We start from the raw sequence: 23,314 nt of genomic DNA, 5'->3' as shown, positions 1-23,314 counted from the left end.
CCCAGTGATTTCACAACTCTAGTCAAGCATACTCAAGTTATAATTACGAGTACCAGCGCCAAAAATTACCCTGGAGGTTTCCCGAGACACAGCACTCGTATCTGGACAAGGTATACCATAGTAGAGGCGGATCCAGGAGCTGGCAAGGGGAGGGACACAAACAGGCTGAGTTGTAGGTGGGTGAGGAAAACCAGATTATCTTGTTAGTTGCTGCATTTATGAAGCAGCAAATAATCACCACTTAGTAGTGTCTCACTGTTGATTTTTGACATTAATTTTTGCAGATGGTTGTGGAGTCTTAAAAGCTGTGTAAAAGGCTATGAATCTCTAAACACGATAATTTTTTGTTAGAGGCGCTTAGTACGCACGAAGGTGCTGGGGGCAATTTCACAGCTAGTTTGACTTCGGTTTGCTTTGATTCAGGTAAATTTGTAATAAATTCTACTAAAATCTGCATATCGTTTTAGCCCTGACATAAAGTTGAGTATTACTCATAAGTATGATTCCTCCAAAAGGTGACGATGGATGATGGGGACTTTTGCCCCAAATGCCCCATCCTGGATCCACCATTGCATAACTACTTCCCTATGGTTATTGCCTATGTACTCAATGACTTGATCTACTGCCTGTCAAGGAACAATCATCACGAAAATACGTAATAATAAAATAACATCATTATTTCTAAGTCTGGTTCCACTGGTGGCAGTACATGTAATAAATATCATGAGTACTGTCCTGCAATTATTGCATGCATAGTACAACAACCATGCTCATCACAGAAAAAGGTAGAGGATATCAGCAATTACAAGTCAGGTTAATCCAGCTGCTCATATAATGTGAGCCTTGGAAATATAACCTGCTGTACATTGTAAACAAAATGGCACATAAAATGTCCATAATCTATACTTGCTGCACAATAAGATATCAGTACATCCTGAAATTTCACCAAAGTTTTAACAGTCACACTGCCATTCCCAAGGTGTTTATACCTAAGTTACAAATCTCAATCCTTTGATCTTCATTTTCTTCTTTCAATATTTTTATAGCTTTTTAGCGATCTGTAAATACAAATAACACTGTTAATGAGACACAAAACAGGTCATCTTTGTGAGAAGACATGATACACATGTAAGACCCAGAATCAGATTGCAAGTATGTATAATGTATGATACACCTACAAATCTCAGAAATATATCAAAAGTGTGGTCACACCACACAATGATGCACATACAAGACCCAGAAACTGGTCAACAGTGTGGTAACAACTGACACACATACAAGACCCGGAAAAAGGTCAACCATATGTGGTAACACATCACAATTGACACACATACAAGCCCCGGAAACAGGTGGACAGTGTGTGGTAACAAATCACAATTGACACACATACAAGACCCAGAAGCAGGTCGACAGTGTGTGGTAACACATCACAATTGACACACATGCAAGACCCAGAATCAGGTCAACAGTGTGTGGTAACACATCACAATTTACACACATACAAGACCCGGAAACAGGTCGACAGTGTGCGGTAACACATCACAATTGACACACATACAAGACCCGGAATCAGGTCGACAGTGTGTGGTAACACATCACAATTGACACACATACAAGACCCCGGAAACAGGTCGACAGTGTGTGGTAACAAATCACAATTGACACACATACAAGACCCAGAAGCAGGTCGACAGTGTGTGGTAACACATCACAATTGACACACATACAAGACCAGGAAGCAGGTCGACAGTGTGTAGTAACACATCACAATTGACACACATACAAGACTCGGAAGCAAGTCGACAGTGTGTGGTAACACATCACAATTGACACACATACAAGACCCAGAAGCAGGTCAATAGTGTGCGGTAACAAGTCACAATTTACACACATACACACCTTCAGTGCAGGCCACTGTAAAGCTTTAATAATAATAATAATAATAATACAAGACCTGGAAAACGACAGTGTGTAGTAACACATAATTAACATACATACAAGATTTGGAAACAGGTCGCCAGTACTTAAATTACAAGGCGAATACCACACCTACAACGTCAGTGCGTGGAATTACAAAACAAATGACAAATCTACATGATACAGGTTTCCAGTGGGTAAATACAACTCGAATTACACGTCTAGTTCATCTATTCAAACGAAACTTCGACGATTTCCACAACACTGACATGTGTTTACTAAAACACAAACCTGATTGTCGACTGTTGTATTTCGTCTTGAAAAGATGGTTTAATACACCCAATAGCACCGTACTGCATCGTACTTTTCATCCTTCATCCCAGCGGCACTAAATAGAAATTTTCATAATGTGTTATGCACGTGATCGTGCAGGCACTAAATAGAATTTTTCATAATGTGTTATGCACGTGATCGTGCAGCCACGAGGCGGACATTCGGCGAGACGGGAGGGGAGACACAAGGTGGTCGTCAAGAAGTAAAGTATGCTGATTTGTAAAGCTTTATGGATGGGCAGATGCTCGCAACAGATGGGGTAGTGCTAAAACCCGGAACGGAATGGAACGGAACGGGGCGCGCGCCAAGTTAATTAATCGTTTTTGCACATTGTACGCCGTTTCTTACCATTACATAGTGACTAGAATTGTGCTGAAGTTAGTTTTCTTCTACTTGTAGGCATGCTAGAAATCGCTCGCTCGGAGTTTTTATTTAATGCCCACTGCACGAAAGCGTTTTGCAATTACCTACGCTGAAAAACTATCATTTAACCTGCTAAACTATTATTTTGTAAGCACTGTAAGTATATGATTCACAGCCACTAACATGCACTGTGGTTAACTCTCGTAAATTATTGCCCATGCTTGCAGACTTCAGAAAACCATCCTCGCTGCTACTGAAGAGTTGGACACGACTATAACATGAAAATACTACAGTAGTTTACCTTTTAGAATGTTAAGGAAGCAATTCTACATCAGGATTAAACAGAATTTGATGGATTGGTAAGAGCACAACATGCTACGTGGCGGGCATTAAATAGAAACTTCGAGAGTGCGATTTCTAGCTTGCATGTAAGTAGAAGGAAATGAACTCTAACGCAATTCTAGTCACTGTGTGGCAGTTGGAAACCATGCAAAATCTGTCTCAAATGATTCTTCTACTTGGCGCGCGTCCCAATCGGTTCCGTTCCGGCTTTTAGCACTACCCCAACAGATGTTGAGTACCAGATCTGCTAGCTACTAGTAAGTCGTCTGCCATTGTCGAGACCATTGTTTAAGAGTCCAGAACGGAATGATTCGTGAAGAGAAATCCTGACGATAACAGCAGTGGAAGAATATATGTTAACGCAGTAGTGGAAGGATATATGTTAACGCAGTAGTGGAAGGATATATGTTAACGCAGTAGTGGAAGGATATATGTTAACGCAGTAGTGGAAGGGAAAGAACGTACTTTTAGTCTCTTACTGCTGTAATTCTTCTCCAGATTGCCGGCGCTCATTAATTAGAAATGTACTGAAATACCGCCCCACCTTTCTTCAAAAGTTTCTTACGTGAAAATGACTAGTGTTTAAGAGATGCTCTGTATCTAGAATTAACAGTTGTTGGAAATGCTGATGGAAAGGGAACCCAATGATAGTACTAGTGGAAGAGAAGGACTTGCCACCAGTCAGACAATATGTAGTACATTCTTAGATGATTGTTCTAAGCATTTAGAGTGTAACATTGTTTTTGAGAAATGCTGGACGGCAACATTGGACAGGAAGAATAGCTGAGTACGATACTGGTAGAGAAAGATTAGCCAGCCGTGAGATGGTACATGTTTGAAAATATTTCTTGGAAGATATTCCAGAAGAAAAAAAAGCAGTAGTAGTGGAATAGGAAGACCTGTCAACAGGATGGTATGTACAGCACCTTAAATGGTTATTTATAATTTATGTAAAACGTTGCATTTAGAGTGACATATTTCTTGTAAGAAATGCTGTCTATATTGGAAGAAAGAAAAGTGAACGAGAGTTCTAGTAGAAGTGGAAGACCTGATATCAGTGGGACGGTATGTACAGCATTTTTGAATGATTATTATTGTGTAAAACTTTAGTGAAAGCAACACTGACTATATTGGAAGAAATAAAAGCGGACTAGTGCACTAGTAGAACAGAAAGAACTGCCAGTGGTGGGACGGTATGTATAGCATTCTTGAATGATTATTTTAGGTATGAAACACTGTTTAGAGTGAACTATTTGATTTCTCAGAAGAAACGCTGACTACTTTTGAAGGAAGATAAGTGGACTACAGTTCAAGTAGAATAGGAAGACCTGCCAGCACTGTGATGGTATGTACAGAATTCTTGAATATTAGTGATTATTGTTTCTATAAATCTTTGTATTTAGAGTGAAATATTTCTCAGAAGAAATGCTAACTACTTTTGAAGAAAGATAAGTGAACTATAGTACAAGTAGAATAGGAAGACCTGTCAGCACTGTGATGGTATGTACAGAATTCTTGAATACTTATGATTTTAAATCTTTGCATTTAGAGTGAACTATTTCTCAGAAGAAATGCTGACTACTTTTGAAGAAAGATAAGCGGACTATAGTACAAGTAGAATAGGAAGACCGGCCAGTACTGTGATGGTATGTACAGAATTCTTGAATACTAAAGATTTTAAATCTTTGTATTTAGAGTGAACTATTTCTCAGAAGAAATGCTGACTACTTTTGAAGAAAGAAATGCGGACTATAGTACAAGCAGAATAGGAAGACCTACCAGCACTGTGATGGTATGTACAGAGTTCTTGAATACTAATGATTATTGTATCTATAAATCTTTGTATTTAGAGTGAAAGTTTTCTCAGAAGAAATACTGACTATACGCAAGAAAGAAAAGTAGACTAGAGTACTAGTAGAAGAGCAAGACCTGATGTACAGCACTTTTGGTGATTATTTTATAAGTAAAACTTGTGTGTTTATAAATTGAAATCTTTCTCGGAAGACATGCTTACTATACAAGAGAGAACGGACTTGAGTGCTTCTAGTAGAAGAGGAAGATTTACTATCAGTGAGATGGTATGTACAGCACTTTTGAATGATTATTTTATAAGTAAAACTTTGTGTTTAGAGTGAAATATTTCTTGGAAGAATGCTGACTATTTTAGAAGGAAAAGCAGACTATAGTACAAGTATAAGAGAGATCTGCATCAATTTTCATGGTGTGTAGAGTGTGGCACCAAAGTTGCTGGTAGTAGCAAAATTAGATGATGGCAGTAGAGCAGAGAATGTGACGGTACGTACAAAATTCTTGATTATCAGACTATGGCCACTCCAAGTCGTACCTTAGTTTCTGGTCACTCCCTAGCCAACAAAAGGATGCGGGTAGGCGGATGATCAGGACTTCAGGACTATCATAGACTCTTACATATACACCAGTAATACTGTAATGTTATTAATTTTGCTCAATTTACCCATTTCATATTGAGTTTACAACCAAGCTTAACCAACATTCTTATAGCATAAGTAGTTAATTATGCTTCTGCAAAGTGCACCAGGAAAATTGTTGATGGCTAGCTACACTGCTGAGCACAACAATGTGTAGCTAACACTAAGGAAAGGTCTGCTCATGTAGCTACTTTTGCTTTACAAATGAAATGTTTCATTAGCTATGTCAGGAAATTATTATTTATTAGCTAGCTAATAATAATCCAAAACTATATTAACACACCAGAAACTCTTTCAAATGTGAAGTCTTAGTCAACTATATATGCATGTGTTTCCAGCCTTCTATACAGTAAACCTTCACTAAAGCAGCTGTCAAAGTTTTGAGTTGAGTTGTTGAGTGCTCCAGGCTAGTGTTTTTCAGTGATCATGTGGGAAAGCTAAGTTAATGTTTTAACTAAGGGATGCCATGCACTTGTTAATTTAGGACCATACTTGCAATTATTTAATCATGGAAAAGTTGAAGTTTGAGCTCACCAAATGTTACCGGATTTCTAGTCAGTATATCAGTGATCAGTGATAAGGAAGTCCAAGTTTAGATCCACTAGAAGAGTTACTAGATTAATCATTAGAGGACCACATCTGAATTGTTAGGAAAGTTTAAGCTATGGTATATCTGATCATTAGGCTAGTGATCAATGCTACATACATACTGTACTGAAGTTACTTACTGGCAACAGAAGCATTACTAATAGCTATATAGCTAATCAAGGACAAGTCAAAAACGTTATAGTAACACATCCTCAATGACTACACCAGCTGCTACAAAGATCGTCTAATTAACCTGAAGCTCCTTCCCCTCATATACATATTTGAACTGCAGGACATACTGTTTGCTATCAAGTCACTAAAGTCACCAACCTACCAGTTCAACATCAACAACTTTATCAGTTTCAACTCTTCTACTACTAGGGCTGGAGCAAGCAATAAACTCTTGATACCTCATCACCTTAACAACACAGCTCGACATTCTTATTTCCATCGGTTACCATCTTTGTGGAATGCCATGCCGATAATGGATATAAACACATCATATTTTACTCTCAAATCTAAGCTTAAATCATTCTTATGGAATCACTTTCTAACGAATTTTGACGAGAGCAACAACTGTACCTTTCACTTCCTTTGTCCTTGCAGAACCTGTCATCAATCCAGACCTCCAGTCACAAACTTCAAACATTTATAATTAATCAACATAACATTGTATAATTGTAGATAATTTTGTACTTAGGCAGGCTGATGGTGCAAGTTACCATCAGACCTTTGGTGTCACTTTTCACCATAAAGCATTAAATAAATAAAATAAATAAATAAGTAGTATCTGTCTATTCTAGTATTAAAGTTAAGGGTAGTGTGACTGCTCTATTAGAGTATCTCGATCTTTTGCAGTGTTTAAAAAACACTGTCCTTGGTCACGTACACTTAAGCGCCTGTAATATTAATAATAGTCCTCATAAACTGGGGTTCCAGTTTTCCATGCGGGCGGGTGACCAGAAACTAAGGTTTGACTTGGTGTGGCCTATATAGTAATGTATCCTATTTAGAATTTTTAAGATGAAAGGATTTACGCCAGCACAGAAAGTGATGAATGCAAGAGGTATGTTGAGAGTTGTTGCATTTTAATATTTTCAATCGATGTAGCTACACTAGAATTGAAAGAAATTGGGAAGGCAATCCCAAGGACGGTGAATGCTGTATGAAAGAACTGATGGAAGTGAATATGAAGACCAGAATTTCATATTCAAATGAATATCCGATTTTCGTACCTCGAGTATCCTTCGGGATCACGTGCGCGGCTACGTGACAGCACCTCCATGACGGTGGTAACTAGGTATATACGATGTATTATGACGGGTAACTACGTCCAGGGGCGTAGCTAGCCAGAAGGTGATGAAGGGGCAGGCATGCCCCCACGAAACACTCAAAATCATTCATAATTGCAAAAAAGGCTAATGACCCAATGGTGGGCTAGCCAACATACGGTGTTGTATTATTACAGCTTAAATAACTAGCTACGTAACCATTTCAGTACTGACTGCTTCCAATCGAGGTAGCTATATTCGTCGAGCATCATCGCACGTGCCACAACTGTACTCCAACAAATTCATCCACAGTCCGGTAGAGCTAATACTTTAGTGCAAATAAAGGTTACTTTACGTTAGCCACAGCCTGTGCTGCAGTCCTAGCACACTGCTGACAGGATGACGTATTCACTCACTTCACTCAGCGAAATTCAAATGCCATGTATTGCAGGAAATCCCACCTGTCTTGCTAGCAGAACTTTTAAGCTTGACTGATCCACCTGACCGGCTGACTGACAAAGTAAAAATAGACTGCACTGCCGTACGTACAAAGGTCCAGTGTGATCGACTCGATAAAATAAACTTGGTACATTTATTTAGCTAACACTTTATCACCTCGTAGACAGTAGGTTCATAGCATCATCTGGTCTCCTTTGTCGCTTGTGAGTTGTGACTCCTGCCGTGGAGAAGCGGGTCATTCTTTTTAGATTCAAAAATGTTCAATCACGCGAGTAATCTAGGCTAAATATAGAAGTATGTGTCTAATATTTTCGTTCGATGGATTCACGAGCGAGTTGAATGTTGTGTGTGCGCATTCACTAGCAACCCCTGGTGATACCGCGTAGTAGTGTACATAATTTACAGTCATTTTCGTGTCAGTTTAATACTGGTAAACTTGTGACGAAGGTTTTTAAAAAATCATTTAGTGATGGAGGGCAAATGCCCCCCCTTGCCCCCCCTTAGCTACGCCTCTGACTACGTCTGGACGTCCTGAAAAGTGGTCCCACGACGGATTACTACTAATCTCGTCGTGGGGTTACAGACGTTTTCCGTAGTTGCCACGTATCTTCGTTAATACGGGATGAATTACGGGAAAATTTTCCTCCGTATTTGTGGCGAATTTTGCTGTGTACTCGTACAATAATTCTCTATTTGCACTCAAATGTGTGTGATTACCTATACTAATCAAATTAATTGTCAAATCAAACTACGTAGCTTATAAGTGAAATTTGTCATGTGTATGGTACTTATGTCTTACACATGCATTTCAGGTTTATAGCATCTATCCTACATCTGTCCATGTGTGTGAAATTGCACAAATACAGGCCACATGTGCTATAAATCTTATTTATCTTCTCCTACACTCAACAAAAAAATGTGAAGTAAATAACACATTTACTCTAGAGCAAATATGATGAGCACATAAATGAATGTAATGTTTGCTTAACACTGATTTGCGCCAACCAAGAGAACAGTGAGTTTAACGATACAATGAAAGTAATAGCTCTTAGTATCGCTTATACTTGTGTTTATAACGTGCCGGAAGGATTTCTATGAGTAGAGTATGAAAGACCACTGACAGTGCGTGAATGATTTGGGACCATTGTTCTTTTAAACTCTAAGAGCTAGCTACGATGATGAAACACTGCTTCAACAGGTCCTTGCACTTTTATCACACCGGGCGCTTCTGTATTTCTACCCTGTGTTGTTTACAAAGGTCACGCGCAAATGTGTCAAGCCCTCACGTGCTAACTAGCATCTCATTATTATGATGTAGCAAATCCCGATTCACCAGCCAACTCGCATTCAAACTACCTGTGAAGGTGGATTTGTGTGATTCACTTTCTTTCAATTTGAATCACCTTAATGCGCATTCCGTGTGGATGCGAGTAATTCAAATCAATGCATATTCAATTTGCATTATTTTTGTCATGTGGATATGCCTCAAACATAGCACTACAATTGCAAAGGAAGTCAGTGACTAAGTACTCTTTAGAAGTTTTACACCAAATGCGAGCTTCTCTCTACAAGTCAAACTACAAGACCCAGAAAATACAGATAACCAAATAGCCATTCATTGGCCAAATTTCACCAGTGGTTTTCGAGGTGTTAAAATATAGAATGTCCAATGGTTTATACATCCAAAGGTCCATGTTATATTGAGGGTATCACATGATGTAATGGTGTCCCGTAAACAAATTAACACACTTGGGTATTTCTGAAGACCTCAATTAGTGGAAATAATAAGTTTATGGCTTTACAAAGCGACTACACTATTGCATAACCTTATGCAATTTGACAGAAATGTTTAAACCAGGCATGCACCCATAGCCAGCTATGGGCATATAGACCTGAAATTGGTTTGCAAAAACCGTGTGTTTGCATGTCTGTCCAACACCTACATGAGCAAATAGGTACAGAAAACAAGTTGATGCTGTGCTACTTCTAAAAACCAAGTGCCCAGTTAAATACTATCCCTTGAATATAACAATCTTAAATTAACACACACAGCATGCTATTAATTTATTTCTCACCTTGTTTTGTAACAATATATATAGTACATTAAAATTAAACATATTCGTAATTCACCAATTATTTCACAATTAACCAATTATGTTGCTATGTATCTCTAAGGGGAGAGAAAAAGAATCACTAAGGAAGCGTAACTCAAGCAAACCACAAATTACGTAAAGGAAGGAGTATCTTCTTAACTGTTTTATAGTTTATATATCATGCTCTGCATGAAGCCTCATGGCTGCTCTTAATTTTTGCTTACATACAGAGGGGATATGCCCCCTTTCAACTCGAGAAGATACACCATTCCTGGTAGCTTACAGAGCCTGTCATTGTTTTTCAGTTGTTATATGCATGTTACAGCACATAGGCTATAGTATGTTCACGTTGAGCTGAATCCTGAAAAACAGCTAAAAATTAAAAGTGGACTTTTCTCAACAGAGTTAACATTTCAACCAACCAGATGATTTTGGTAACAGCAAAGGTGTCAACAACAGACACATATGGTTCAGCTCCATTACAAGTTCGGGAAAGGGCTGTAATGGACACTGTACTTATAAGGCTTCCCCATAGGAAATGCATTGTAAAAATTTTGATTGGCCATAAATATTATGTCAAACATTTGAACAAAAAAATTTTGAAATTATTTTAGCGGGTCAAGCAGTACTACAAATAAACCAAATTTCAAGATCATTTATAATTGCATCCATGAGTTATTATTGTTTTTGAGGATTCAACTCAATGTGAACATACTATAGCCCCTGCTAAACTAGTTTCACTTACCAGCCACACCCCCTTCAAGTAAACATGATGAAAACAGAAAAGTAAGCATTATTACAGTATGTAAACAACCTTTATCCATTAAATGAAGGTTATTTTCTGTAGCTCAAAGCGTGTTTGCTCACGGACAGACATACCTACATGCAGACATGCAGACACATGGTTATGGCCAAACCAATTTCAGTAAACCAGGCGCAAGCCCACAGCCAGTCTTTGGCTGGTTGTGGGTGCATGCCTGCTTTAATAAAGCATTGTTCAATGAATAAAGTACTGTATTAAAGCTTAATATGTTTTCATCATGTTTACTTGAAGGGTGTGGCTGGTAACTGAAACAGTTCAGTAAGGGCTAGCCTACATGCTGTAACAGGTGTATGGCAACTGAAAAACAACGTAACAGGCCAAGTATGCTACCAGGAAGGTCATAGCTTATTGAGTTACAAGGAGATGTATCACCTTTGCACATGAACAAAACTTAAGAATAGCCATAAGGCTTTGTGAAAGAATTTGCATATAAAAACACGAAACAAACTAACTATAAACAGTTAAGAAGATACTTCTGTGTGTGAAATGTGGTTTTAAAAGTGGTTTACAGTTACGCTCCCCTAGCAATGCATAGTAACATAATTGATGAAATACAAAATAATTGGTGAATTACAAAATATGTTTAATTTAGCTTCTGTTACAAAATAAGGTGAGAAACAAAGCTAAAATAATTTATAAGTTGATTAATTCAAGGGATAGTATAGAGGTTATCCATTTGATGTCGCACTAAAATTAATATTTCCCGTATAATTACAGGTTATCTACGTGAAAGAATGAGTTACAAGCCAAAGAACACTATTGAAAATGAGAAAGCTGTGGTAAACTTGTTGTTATTTGTTGCTTAGTAATATCGCTTCACAGCTGGAAGAAACACGCCATTAAACACCAGTTGCTTGTCAGCTTGTACTGCTAAGTTAACCCAGTCCCCTTGTAGCGATTTCCCCCAAGTTTTTCTTCAATTGTGCAAAATCGTGAAAAGTTTCATTTTCTTGCATGGGTCCCACTGATTTTTGCCTCAAAAACATGGTGTCTAGTAATTGTTACTAACTTAAAATGGCGTAAATGGATAACCTCTATTTACTGTGAGCCTAGTATTTTAACAGTAGCATCAACTTGTTTATAAGCTGAATCTCAAAATTTGCCAGTATCTTAAGATTTCCGAGTTGCAAACCCCTCGCACCTAGTACCATCCACTGGTTGATACAACAAGATATTCTACTGTATACAATACAAGGGGTAGCTAACGTCTTGGGACTCTCGTACACCTATCTGAGAAATCCAATTATAAATCCATATAAATACATGAAATATTTATTGAAATAATACAGAAATACGTTTTGAAATACTTAAATATTGGGACTCTCGTACACCGTGTTGGGTTTTGCGTGGGCGCTGGCTACCCCTCGATACAATACGTACCATATTCCCCTTGTCTGAACTGCTCTAGTTCGCCGTTACTCTGATCCATGAAGAGCCTCAACCTAAGAAGACTCAGTCTAAAGCACGCCGGATTGTGAACTGCTTTAATCCCATAGGCATAGCTAAATACTACACTTGTGAATAATAACATACTAATGAATCATTAAACCTTACCAGATTTTAATCATTAAACCTTACCAGATTACAACACACCAGGGTAGTACGTTACTAATCTATAACAAGTGATTTTCCCATTAGAGTATAGCTGATTGCTCTATTAGAGTAAAAGTGACCGTTCTATTAGAGTATTTCGATCTGAAATACCAATAATGAAATTCCATGCGGGTGTATCAAAAGCATGCGGGCAATGACGCGAAACTGCTAATCAAGTTTCATTGGCCTAATAACTATTTCTGTCACATTCCCTGCACTGCGGTCTGCAGTATTACAACACACCAGGGTAAGGAATAAGTGCTGTAGTGAAATTATTCAATATGAGACAGTTTTGCATATTCCACTGTTCGTATTCACATTTAGAAGTGAGCTGCAGGTGCCCTAAGGATGCTTACTAGCAAGACCCTGTAAATCCAACTATAAAATATGCAAAAACCAAAAAATATGTCAGTCCAGTAGTCCAGTCCAGTGTTCCAGTCCAGTAGTCCAGTCCCGAGTCCAGTCCACTGAATAGTGACACCCGATATTATCGTAGTAGAGTATACTGATAAAAGACTTACAATTTGTACAAGGTACAAGAAAACTTAGGAATCAAAGAAATAAAAAAAAAGTTGTTTAACAAGAGAGGTCACCTAGACCCCAAAGATACACTAGTGGACATTTTCAGAATTGTCTCAGAATTATCTACAGTGTCCAAAAATGGGTTATTAAAGTTTCAACAATCATGGTGAGTAGTTTTAGTATAATTATGAAGACGTTAGGAAAAACATTAAACAAAGAAATCAATTCGTACACTAAAATTAAATTTAACACTATACAGGCACTTAAGTTTGCTGCTTTCACTAGCATCAGTAAATAGAGTTGAGAATTGGCTTAATCCTTAAACTTGTAAACAACTTTTGGGGAATGTGTAATATGGGAACACATGGCAACACCAGGTGGGGTAACTTAATTCTTACAGCCTACAAATATAGATTGATTAAAAGTCTGTTCACTGTGCTACATAAAGGTTAAATGAACACTGTAACTACAGTGGCTTGTTATGAAGAGATGAACAGCGGCAAATCGCGCCTCCATGTTTCAAAATGCTTGCTACGTGTTTAATCTTGCTTGTGGGTTTATCCGGATGAGTCATATATGGCCTGATAAAAATTTTAACAACGAATTGAATGGAGATGATAGGAGCAACCACCATCTAGCTATCGACCACTTTATAAAGGTATTGAAGAGTTTGCATGTTTCCTTACTGAAAAGTTATTTTCACAGCTATTTTTGGCCTCACCATTTAGCATTAGGGTAAAACCCTAGGTATCATTTTAATCCTTGTTACATCACAAGTAGAATGACATAAATTGCGTAGCCATAGGATGGACACTTTGAAAGTTACAGTGTTTTGTGTAAGGCATGCATATTTGGGCCAGTTTTCTGGGGTTTAAGGGTTAAACTGTTCCCCACAAATCCACCTTTAGCTGTGTAGTGACTTGCATGTACATACAAGTATGAAGTTTGAAACAACAGCAGTACGTCTACCACATTGTAAATCAACATACATAACATGGGGGCTACAGAAAAAAAGGTATTCAAACTCGGCAAACAATATGATGCTTAATTTATTAAGACTTGAGTAATGGCTTAAATAAAACTTGCATACAATAATAATTTTTCTTTGTAGCACCATACGCTCGTGCGAACTAGGCAAGTAGAGACATACAACTCTGCAGGATTGCAGGATGGGTGTAATGTATTTTACGGACTGGACTTAAATACTGAGCTAGAAACAACTTCTTAACAATAATCCAACCATTATCTGTCTCTTAAAGCTATTGTCGAGCAACAACTGCTGGTACTGCTCTTCCTTATAAGTCATGAAGGTTGTGTGTGCACTAATCGATTACTTCTCATCATGTACTCATGTGTATAGTGATAGAGCATATTGTTGTAGTGTAGGTTCATTCCTTTGTTGCTCCAGTACTTAGCACTAGTGTTTATGAGCCAGTAAGTATTCTAGTGTCATAGCCATAGTCTTATGCTGCCCACCTACACAATATCAAATCAGTAAGTTTATACTAATCTGCAGTGGTGCATTCACTGTTGCAGCTGTGGTTCAACTACTGTCATGTATTTTGTAAATATTCTAATAATTTAGTGCAAGCGTGACTTTCATGACTTAAGAGGAAGAAGAGCAGTACCAGCAGTTGTAGCTTGATAATGGTGTGTCCAGCGGCAATAAATAGATAAATAATTCTTGGATTATTGTTGAGAGCCTGTTTCCAGCTCAGTCCATGAGTCCAGTCCACAAAATACATTAGGCCCTTGCATGGGTATATAGTACACCAGCAGTTTCATAGTGAAAAGGCAGTAATTAACCCTTAAACCTGCAGGGGAATACGTGTTTACACAATATGGACATGCATGGCAACACTAGGTGGAGTAACTTAATTCTTACAGCCTACAAATATACATCGATTAAAAGTTTGTTCACTGGGCTACTTAAAGAAATTGAATGGAGGTTGTTGTAAGGGGATAAGAGCAACCATCATTGAATTATTGACCATTTTATAAATATCATTTTAACCCTTGTTACATCACAAGTAGAATGACATAAATTGCATGGCCATAGGATGGACGCTTATGTGGGTTTAAGGGTTGAATTTTGCTCTTGGGAACACAAAGCATAAAGTATGGGCAATGGAAATGGAAACAGAAATGGTCAAATTGGTATATACATGGACTACATCCTAGAGTGAAAACCTCACCTTTTTACAAGGACCACCTCTGTACAAAGACCACATTTTACAAGGACCAGTTTTGTACAAAGAACACATTGCAATTAGGTTCTAAAGATGGCTATGGCATACTTGACTATCTAATTGATTAGACCACTTCATTAGTGGTCACCTTTATATAGACCACCTCTTTACAAAGACCACCTCTTTACAAAGACCACCTATTCACATGGTAATATTCGATAATATGGTAATATTTAATTTGGTGAAATGTTCTCACTGAAAATTGGCAGTGCATCTTTGTATGTGGTGTAAGCTGACAAAAAGACAAAGCTTGAATGTTGTATAATCCTTTTTGTGCTGAAATGTTTTATCTTATGGGTTCAGTCACTGCATGCATCTGGCCGGGTTGATTGAAACTGGAATGGGTCATCTGGATCTGACCTGCTTTATAGAATATCTGCATGGGTCCACCTATCAGGATCATGTGTTTTTGTCTGTAGGCATATGTAAAGCCTCACCTATTTATCAATGCTGTGTGTCAATGCTGTGTGGAAGCCACGCCCACTAATCGAGTATGAGTCAAGTTTTACAACAGGCAGTTTCTGTCATGCGCCACACCCATTTACATGTGGGGAGCCACACTTAAGTACACGTGTTTACAGTAATAGTATCCACGAATTTCCTACCTCAACAACTAAGGCCAATTCGCCCAATTTTGGTTCCCCATAGGATGGCCCAAGGGGTGCGACACCTTCGAAAATCTGTAAGTGATTTGAAACCATTTCGTGATTTGAAACCTGATTTGTGATTTGAAATTGGATTTGTGATTTGAAAATTGATTTTAAACTTCACTTGTGATTGCCGTAGTGTGATTTGTGATGTTGTTACTGTGTTCTGAAGGACAGTAGTTCATGATTAAAACTAGTATTGTATCACTGTGAGCTTGTATTGTTTAGAAATATGTTTTCAAGAGTAATTTTCAAGCAGTTTTAATTATTTGCGTGGGCAAAACCGCTCGAGATTTTGTTGATTTGTGCTTTGGTAGCTGAAGGGCATACGTGATTTGGAGAGGTGTCGTACCCCTTGGGATAGCCTTATTAAAGAGGTTCCATTGTACACCACATGGCTGATATAAAAGTCAGAGTTATAGATATCACCATTCCTCTGAATCCAGACACCTGCTGAATGTAGTTATTTCTATCTGGCACAAATATGTAGACATTCCACCTTTCTATCATTTCCATGAATGGCATATTATACTGTATTTTGTGGTATGGGTTTGGGCTGGAAACAGCCTCCTAACAATAATCCAGATGCACCATTATGGAGCTACAACTGCTGATACTGCATTTCCTCGTAAGTCACAGTGGTTGTGCATGTCCTAAATTATTAGAATATTTACAAAAATGTATGACAAGTGATTGAACTATAGCTTTATAAAGTGGCATGACTATTCCTACATGGTTTAGCTGTAATTTATAGTAAATGCACACACGCAGATTGGTATATAAGCTTACTATTTGTGATCGGATTTTCAAAAGGGGTCTTCCAAACACATCCAATTTCATGAATATGGAATACCATAACTTAGTGTTCAAGTAACACACAAACTCGAAATTTCCCCATCTATTAAGCTATGGTGGTGCTCGCTACTGGTCGACTTTCTCTTCTGAAGTTATAAATCATCAAAGTTGGTAACTTGGATGTGTGTGCATGGAAGACCCCTTTTTGAAAATCCGGTCACTATTTAATATTCAGTGGGTAGGTGGGCGGTTCAAGACTACATGGCTGTGCAAATAACAATACTTACCGGCTCATCACTGGAACTCAAACTAGAGTATCATCAATTGTACAGTACAGTATGGGGCAGCTTTTGTTGTGTAGATTTATTCTTTTGTTGCTCCAGTATTAAGTACTACAAGTCACAAAAAATTAAATTGACATACAGTGTTGTATTGGCAATACATCTCAAATAGCGGTGTACAATGTCCGCTCTGTAGTGAATGTAATGAAATATGTGTGTCTGACTGTTAGCCTTGAATCAGGCTAAATGCCAAAACTCCAAGATCAACTAAATCTCAATTATAAGCCTTCTATGCACGTGAAACCATGTCCATAGCCACCAGGCAAATGTGATTTGAACTAAGATGTGTGTGTAATTTCAATTTATCTAGTCAGACCTGAAATGGAACACACATTAATTACATACCATCTAAGAATCCTAGGATTTCTTAAGTGTAACATTTCACATGCTTCACTTCAAACAAAATAGGCTAAATTTGTTTGTCTTATTTCAAGTGATTCCCAGTCCAGCTGGTCCATGAAATTACAGTGGGATCACATGTATTTGTTACAGTGCGGACTGCTCTGTGTTGGATCTACTCTAGAGTTGAGATTTCAAGGTAGACTGCCAATGTACCAACGCTGTTGTAGCATATTTAAGTGGAGGACAAATGAATACAGTAATACTAGATTATTTATGTATACAAATTTTTCATAATGGAATTGATATCCCATTTTGATTTGTACCTCCACTTTGCAACATATTCAAGAAGTTACCACCCTTTTAATCTCCAACCACTGTTGTTAATTTACCAAGATCTCGCCAATCTTTGTTTTTTCCATCTACAACAATTATCTAAAGGCTCTAATTCATATTAAGTATTTAAATCTGTATTTCACCTTATTGTAGTTGTACTAATTTTATTGATTTGTCTGTATGTTTTCTTCATTATCCTTTGAAGTTGTACAGTATAGGTAAACAAAGATAAATTTTCTCTCCCATCTTATTCTAGGATTTCTATTGACTAAGAACAACTTACTAGTAAATGTAATTATTTGTATACAGGCTCAAAATTGAGAAAATATGAAGAAAGTTAATTAATATTATACAGTCAGTTTGCTTTTGGATATTTAATGTCTCCAACTGCAACAAAAATTCAATGAATCCATGCATCTCATCGCTGGTCGTCTGAACATTCTGAAAGTGATACCTCACTCAATCAACCATATATTCTGTTTATTTGACTGAATAAAGTCATAACCACCTAGCCTTTTCCTGTCACCAGTAACTTTCTAGTTAATTTCACTGTGGATACTCTGCTCTGAAACTGAAGAAATTGAGTGGTCTTTTAAACTATCTCATCAAGATCAGCAGAAACAACTGACATCCAATCGGCTACTGTATTGTAGTAACAAAACTTGCCTTGGTCATGCAATAAATGAATTGAAGAGACCTACTTGATATATCAGGTAGTAGAACAATCACTGCATGAGACAGCCATTTATTATTCTATTCCATTTCCTGGAGGCTCCACTGATAAAATGCAATTTCAGCAATGATAGCAAGCTGCAAGTTTTGATTCAGAAAGCATTCCATTCTGTAAAATAGACCCCATCCTGGATTCAACTCACTACTCAGGCTGAGATATCTGCCATTAGTCCACTACTCTGTTAATGAATCATTGATGTTCACGCAATATAGCCTCCTTGAGGTATCTGAATGTTTGCTCCTCACACACTGCACAAAATTCCTTTAGATTCTGCTTAGACTGAGTTGATTCAGCTTGTCACCATACTTGTTTCCTTTGTGCTAGTGTAGCTATATACTGATTTATGCCGATTAGAAAGGATGGGCACAAGACTGTACATTCTAAAGTCAAAGTAAGCAAAAACAACTCACATACTAGTAAAAACAAGTCATGCATTAAGTTCCCTACTTGATACATCCGAAGATAGAACACATTGAGTCAGCTATTCCCACAATTAGTACTTCGTTACTAATGACAACCAACAAGAACCCACAATCGATCCTTAAATTCGTTTTATCGTTCTTGGGGTGCGTTTGATTATCTGCTGGAAGTGCCACCGATAACTTGTTCGGCAATGATAAGCTGCTAGCTTCAATTTGAGAAAGCTTTCCATTCCGTAGTTTAGTCCATCATTCCGTTCCGTTCCGTAGAATAGACCCCACCAAACAATAGACGCTTTGCAAAACCACGCCTTCTTTTTAAAAACCATAGTAACCGAGCCGCCGCCAGTTGAATAGGGTCTGGTGACTTACGCTATGTTTTTGGGCCCGCCGCCATATTGTTTACGCATTTGTATCCCGGCATAGCTGTAGTCGGCCATTTTCCTAGTTCCAGCCTATCAAATCGCGTTGTACCTGAATCAAGGCGTCTGATTGGTCAGAAAAGAAAAATGGCGTAGGGCCTAAAACTCCTGCGAATGTCACCAGACCCCAGAGGAGGTTGGACACGTACACGTGAGCGCATACATTTTGTATTGAAAGTTTAACAAAACGCTCACCGAAGTTTTCACAAATACCATTCGAGAGTGTACTTCAAGTTTAGTCTATTCAGCCGGTCTACCCCATTCAACCCCACTACTCCAGGCACGTAAATCGCTCTTGAAATCTACGGGGATCACGTGTGTAGGCGTTTGCTGGGTGTAATACTATAGGGATGCCTTATGTACGTGTATTTTATCACAATAATTGTCGACGAAAGTAATGTGCATGCTAACAACGCCTCTCAGGGTATTGAAAAAGAAGAGCGGACGCCGCTAGCTTGGCCTCACAGAAAATCGAACAGAGAATTAGAAACTTGCACACTCGCGAAGAAGCACAAGGTAACGTGGTGTGGATATTGTTAAATAGTCTGGCGCTGCCGACCCTTTTACGCTGCTCGCTTTTTGATTAGTTGGGCAGCGCTCGCTGCTGCCGACCCTTTTTACAGCGAGCGCCGCCCAACTAATCAAAAAGCGAGCGGCGTAAAAGGGTCGGCTGCGCCAGACTAATTGCTAAACATCTCTTCTATCACTTTCTCCTCGTCACATATTAGAAATATGCAATTAACAGTAATAAATTTTAGAAGCGCTTATATCGTGTCCAACCTCCTCTGACCAGACCCTATTCAACGCAGTGGGTGGGGTCTGGGCACGAGACTAGTGTTCATAGTGGCGTATGGCATATTCCTTTATACTGCTTTGCAGCACCGCTGTTAGTCCCTTTTGGAAAAGGAGAAGTTTGTTTTCGGGAAATGATGAAGTGTTGGGTGAACTGAGCTTGGAAATCGACACCCAGCCGCTGCTTTTGGAGAATTGAAATCTGGCCGTGGTGAAGAAAGTCGTTTCGATTAAAAGTTTCACTCTCCGAAAGTTTGTTATCAGACAGAAGTAATGAAAACTTACTGTGAGTGTAATATGCAACTCACAAATACTGTCTTCTGGTATTCAATGTCAGTGTTGAGATTCAAGCCACTGAGTTCCCCCCCAGCCAGTCACACTCAGGCTGGACCATGACTTACCCTTGCCACTAGTACTAGCCAGTTACTGTGAGAATATTGGAATGATTACTCTGTTGTACTTGCTGGAAAAGCCAGGAGCACAATACATTAAGTCCAACATTAAGAGACTATCCAGAAAAGAGGAAGGGCTACATGTTAAGTTATATATTCAAAGTGAAGTGTAAAGCTGTTAGTGTATAGTGTGGTGAGCCTCTTGCTCTCACTTATCTGAAGATAGCATGGTGTATCTGACAGAGACAAGACGTAGTGTGGTACATCAGTAGACACTAGTACATGAGGATATGATTTTTACACAATTCTATACTCATCATCAGTTTTAGTTGTGTCATCATTATGCATATGGCTATCTCTGTACACTCATAAGAGTACTAGCTATGTTACACACAGTATATGAAAGGAATGGATGATTAACTACTTTATGTGTTATAGGAACAATTGATAATTCCACAGCCACGGCAGCTACATGAAATGAGGATGGCATATTGGATGGTGCTGTTGTTTGCAATCACTGCTTGTGGTGCTGACACGCATTTTTGTAGATCCCCAGATACTGCTTTCAAACAGCTTACAAGCTGATAATCCAAACCGTATGCATAATTATATATAAACTATTCAGATATTAATTTGATTTTTCATTCAAAAGATGTATGCATATACCGGTAGGTGGAACAGAAGTCTTAGTGAGTCACATTGCTTGCATGGCAATGAGTTCTCTTGTTTCTGCAATAGAAAATACTCAATGTGTATGGCACACACACACACACACACACCTTGCAGAGCAGCACTTTTATGTATTCATTCACCTACTGAGTATACCATTTTCAAGTATGTGGAACTGAGGTCTTGGTGAGCCACATTGCTTGCATGGCAATTCCCTCTCATCTCTGCAATTGAAAATTCACACTCCTTGCAGAGCAGTGAGTGCTTTTATGTATTCACTTACCTACTGAAGATACCGTCTAACTATTCTTCAGTGATGTCTGCAGCAGCTGAGAACACAGTATATGACCAGCACTGTTGACTTGTACTGACTAGCTTAGCAGTCGCGTTTTGCGCCCTGTTCAACCCTGATAACCAGCTGCATCTAATCAGAAATACTAATAAGGCCACTCCAAATGAGAGTGTAGTTTCCCGTCCTCCGCCCGCATCATGTCTGAGCACCCGAACTAAATGGTCATTATTGTTCCAAAACCACTTCCTGTGCTGCTTTCTGGAAACTTCTCATGGAGCCTTTTATTTTGTGTTGCTAAAAAGCACAATGAAACCTAAAATGAACGGTTCTAATGGTTGCTAGCTTGCAAAAAAAGCCATTTTCATGACCTTGAAATCCCCTCAAGATCGAGATACTCTAATAGAGCAGTCGAATCTTTAATAATGAATAATGATAATAAGCCTCCCACCCGCACTGAAAAACGAAAACCTCAGGACGAGAAACTACAGTCTTATTTGGAGTGGCCTAAAGCTCTGAACACTCCCATAGTCTGTTTAACAATACTGCTCTGCTTGAGGTGCTGTCAACATCGAATTTCAATGCTACGCAATCACAATTATTCCAGAGGAGGTACGACACGCGCACGTGAGCGCATATGTTTTGTACAGGGAAGCTATTTCGTGGTGGTATCAACGAAAAAAACGCGTTTTTTGACACCACCGGATGTTTAGTGCTATATCTCTTCAGCAATAAGCTCAAATCTCTTGTAAGTTGGTATACTGAGAGTCAGGGCCGCCCACGGGGGGGGGGCAACAGGGGCATTTTACCCCGGGCCCCAGCCTGAAAGGGGCCCCAGGAAGCCCCATGAAGGGCCCCTGAATACCTGCTTAAAAGATCGATATACTCTAATAGAACAGTCAGATCTAAATACTCTAATAGAGTAGTCGCAGTATTCTTCAGAGGAGCAGTGTAGCAAGCTTATAGATAAGGAGATATGGTTGGTGATGGGTAGTTATTGTCATTGTCAGTAGGTTGTGACCTTTTTTTTTTTTTTGGTCTTCAACTTACAGCTTGGGTGAAGGACCCCACTTTAACTCTTTGCCCTGGGCCCCTTAATTTCTCTGGGCGGCCCTGCTGAGAGTACATATGTACGCGCTAAACATAACTAACTTTGGTTAAAATCGATTCAGTAGATCGAAAGTTATAAACGAAAAAGCAAAGTATTCACGAAGTTACACCCACCTACCTTAGGTACTTTGTAACCCAGCTGTAACCAACAAACACGTATTTGTAGCTTACAAGAAATACAAAATGTTCCACCTGTAACGACCGTAAACTTTTCGCGCACCGTAACGAGGATGGTCTATGACGTCACCAACTAGGCAAAATCATGTACTAGACCTTGTATTTGTATCGACACCATCTCTAATTAAAGAACTTTATATTGCCCCTGGAATGTCAGATCATGAGATAGTAACATTTTCGATCAACTGCAACCGTCCCCTAGTTAACAAGAAAGCTTCTCGTAGAATATATCTATATCATAAAGGTGACATAACTGGTTTAAAAATGAACTCCAAGAATTTCAAGAACATTTTAGTGCTTCAGATCCTTTGCAGAACTCAATCGAACACAACTGGCAGCTTCTAAAAGATGCTATTCAGACAGCCATTTCCAAGCATATTCCATCCAAACTTGCAAAATCACGGGACAAGTTACCATGGATTAATCCGCTAATCAAACAGAAAATGAAATTGAGAAAGCGCCTGTATGACAAGGCTAAGCGAACAGGTAACTACACTGACTGGTGTGACTATAAGCAAGCTAGAAATGAAGTTAACACATTACTAGAAACTGCACATCGTAACTACTGTACCAACTTATTTAATGATTCTTCTTCAAGTAAAAAACGATTTTGGTCATATATTAAGACAAAAAGAAAAGATAACACTGGAGTTGCACCACTTAAGGATGGAGAAAATATTTGTACTGATGCGAACATAAAGCTCGTGTTTTAAATAACCAATTTCAGTCTGTATTCACAACTGAGAATTTATCAAATGCACCACAGCTAGATCACTCCGTTCATCCTTCAATTCAAGGCCTCAGTTTCTCAATCCATGGCATCCAACTACTACTGGAGAGGCTCGATCCTACC

The 23,314-nt window shown here is 38.6% G+C and overlaps 2 long non-coding RNA genes across 2 annotated transcripts; one reads left to right on the top strand and one right to left on the bottom strand.

Annotated features, from left to right (window-relative positions):
• Nucleotides 1-1,726: 1,726 nt before the first annotated feature.
• On the top strand, nt 1,727-7,196 carry LOC136257325 (uncharacterized). The gene is made up of 12 exons (XR_010701909.1): nt 1,727-3,868; nt 3,924-4,020; nt 4,066-4,148; nt 4,199-4,300; nt 4,359-4,455; nt 4,505-4,601; nt 4,651-4,747; nt 4,806-4,903; nt 4,960-5,033; nt 5,086-5,250; nt 7,004-7,056; nt 7,110-7,196. It is a non-coding gene; the product is annotated as an uncharacterized lncRNA (long non-coding RNA).
• Nucleotides 7,197-13,824: 6,628 nt separating this feature from the next.
• LOC136257328 (uncharacterized) lies at nt 13,825-15,737 on the bottom strand. Its single transcript, XR_010701912.1, has 3 exons — nt 15,606-15,737; nt 15,438-15,521; nt 13,825-15,390 (listed from the first exon to the last, which is right to left on the bottom strand). It is a non-coding gene; the product is annotated as an uncharacterized lncRNA (long non-coding RNA).
• Between the last annotated feature and the right edge of the window lie 7,577 nt (nt 15,738-23,314).

This window comes from Dysidea avara, chromosome 6 (assembly GCF_963678975.1).
Source record: "Dysidea avara chromosome 6, odDysAvar1.4, whole genome shotgun sequence".
Classification (NCBI taxonomy): domain Eukaryota; kingdom Metazoa; phylum Porifera; class Demospongiae; order Dictyoceratida; family Dysideidae; genus Dysidea; species Dysidea avara.
Note: the sequence above shows the minus strand (reverse complement) of the source record. Positions and strands in the feature narration are given on the sequence as shown.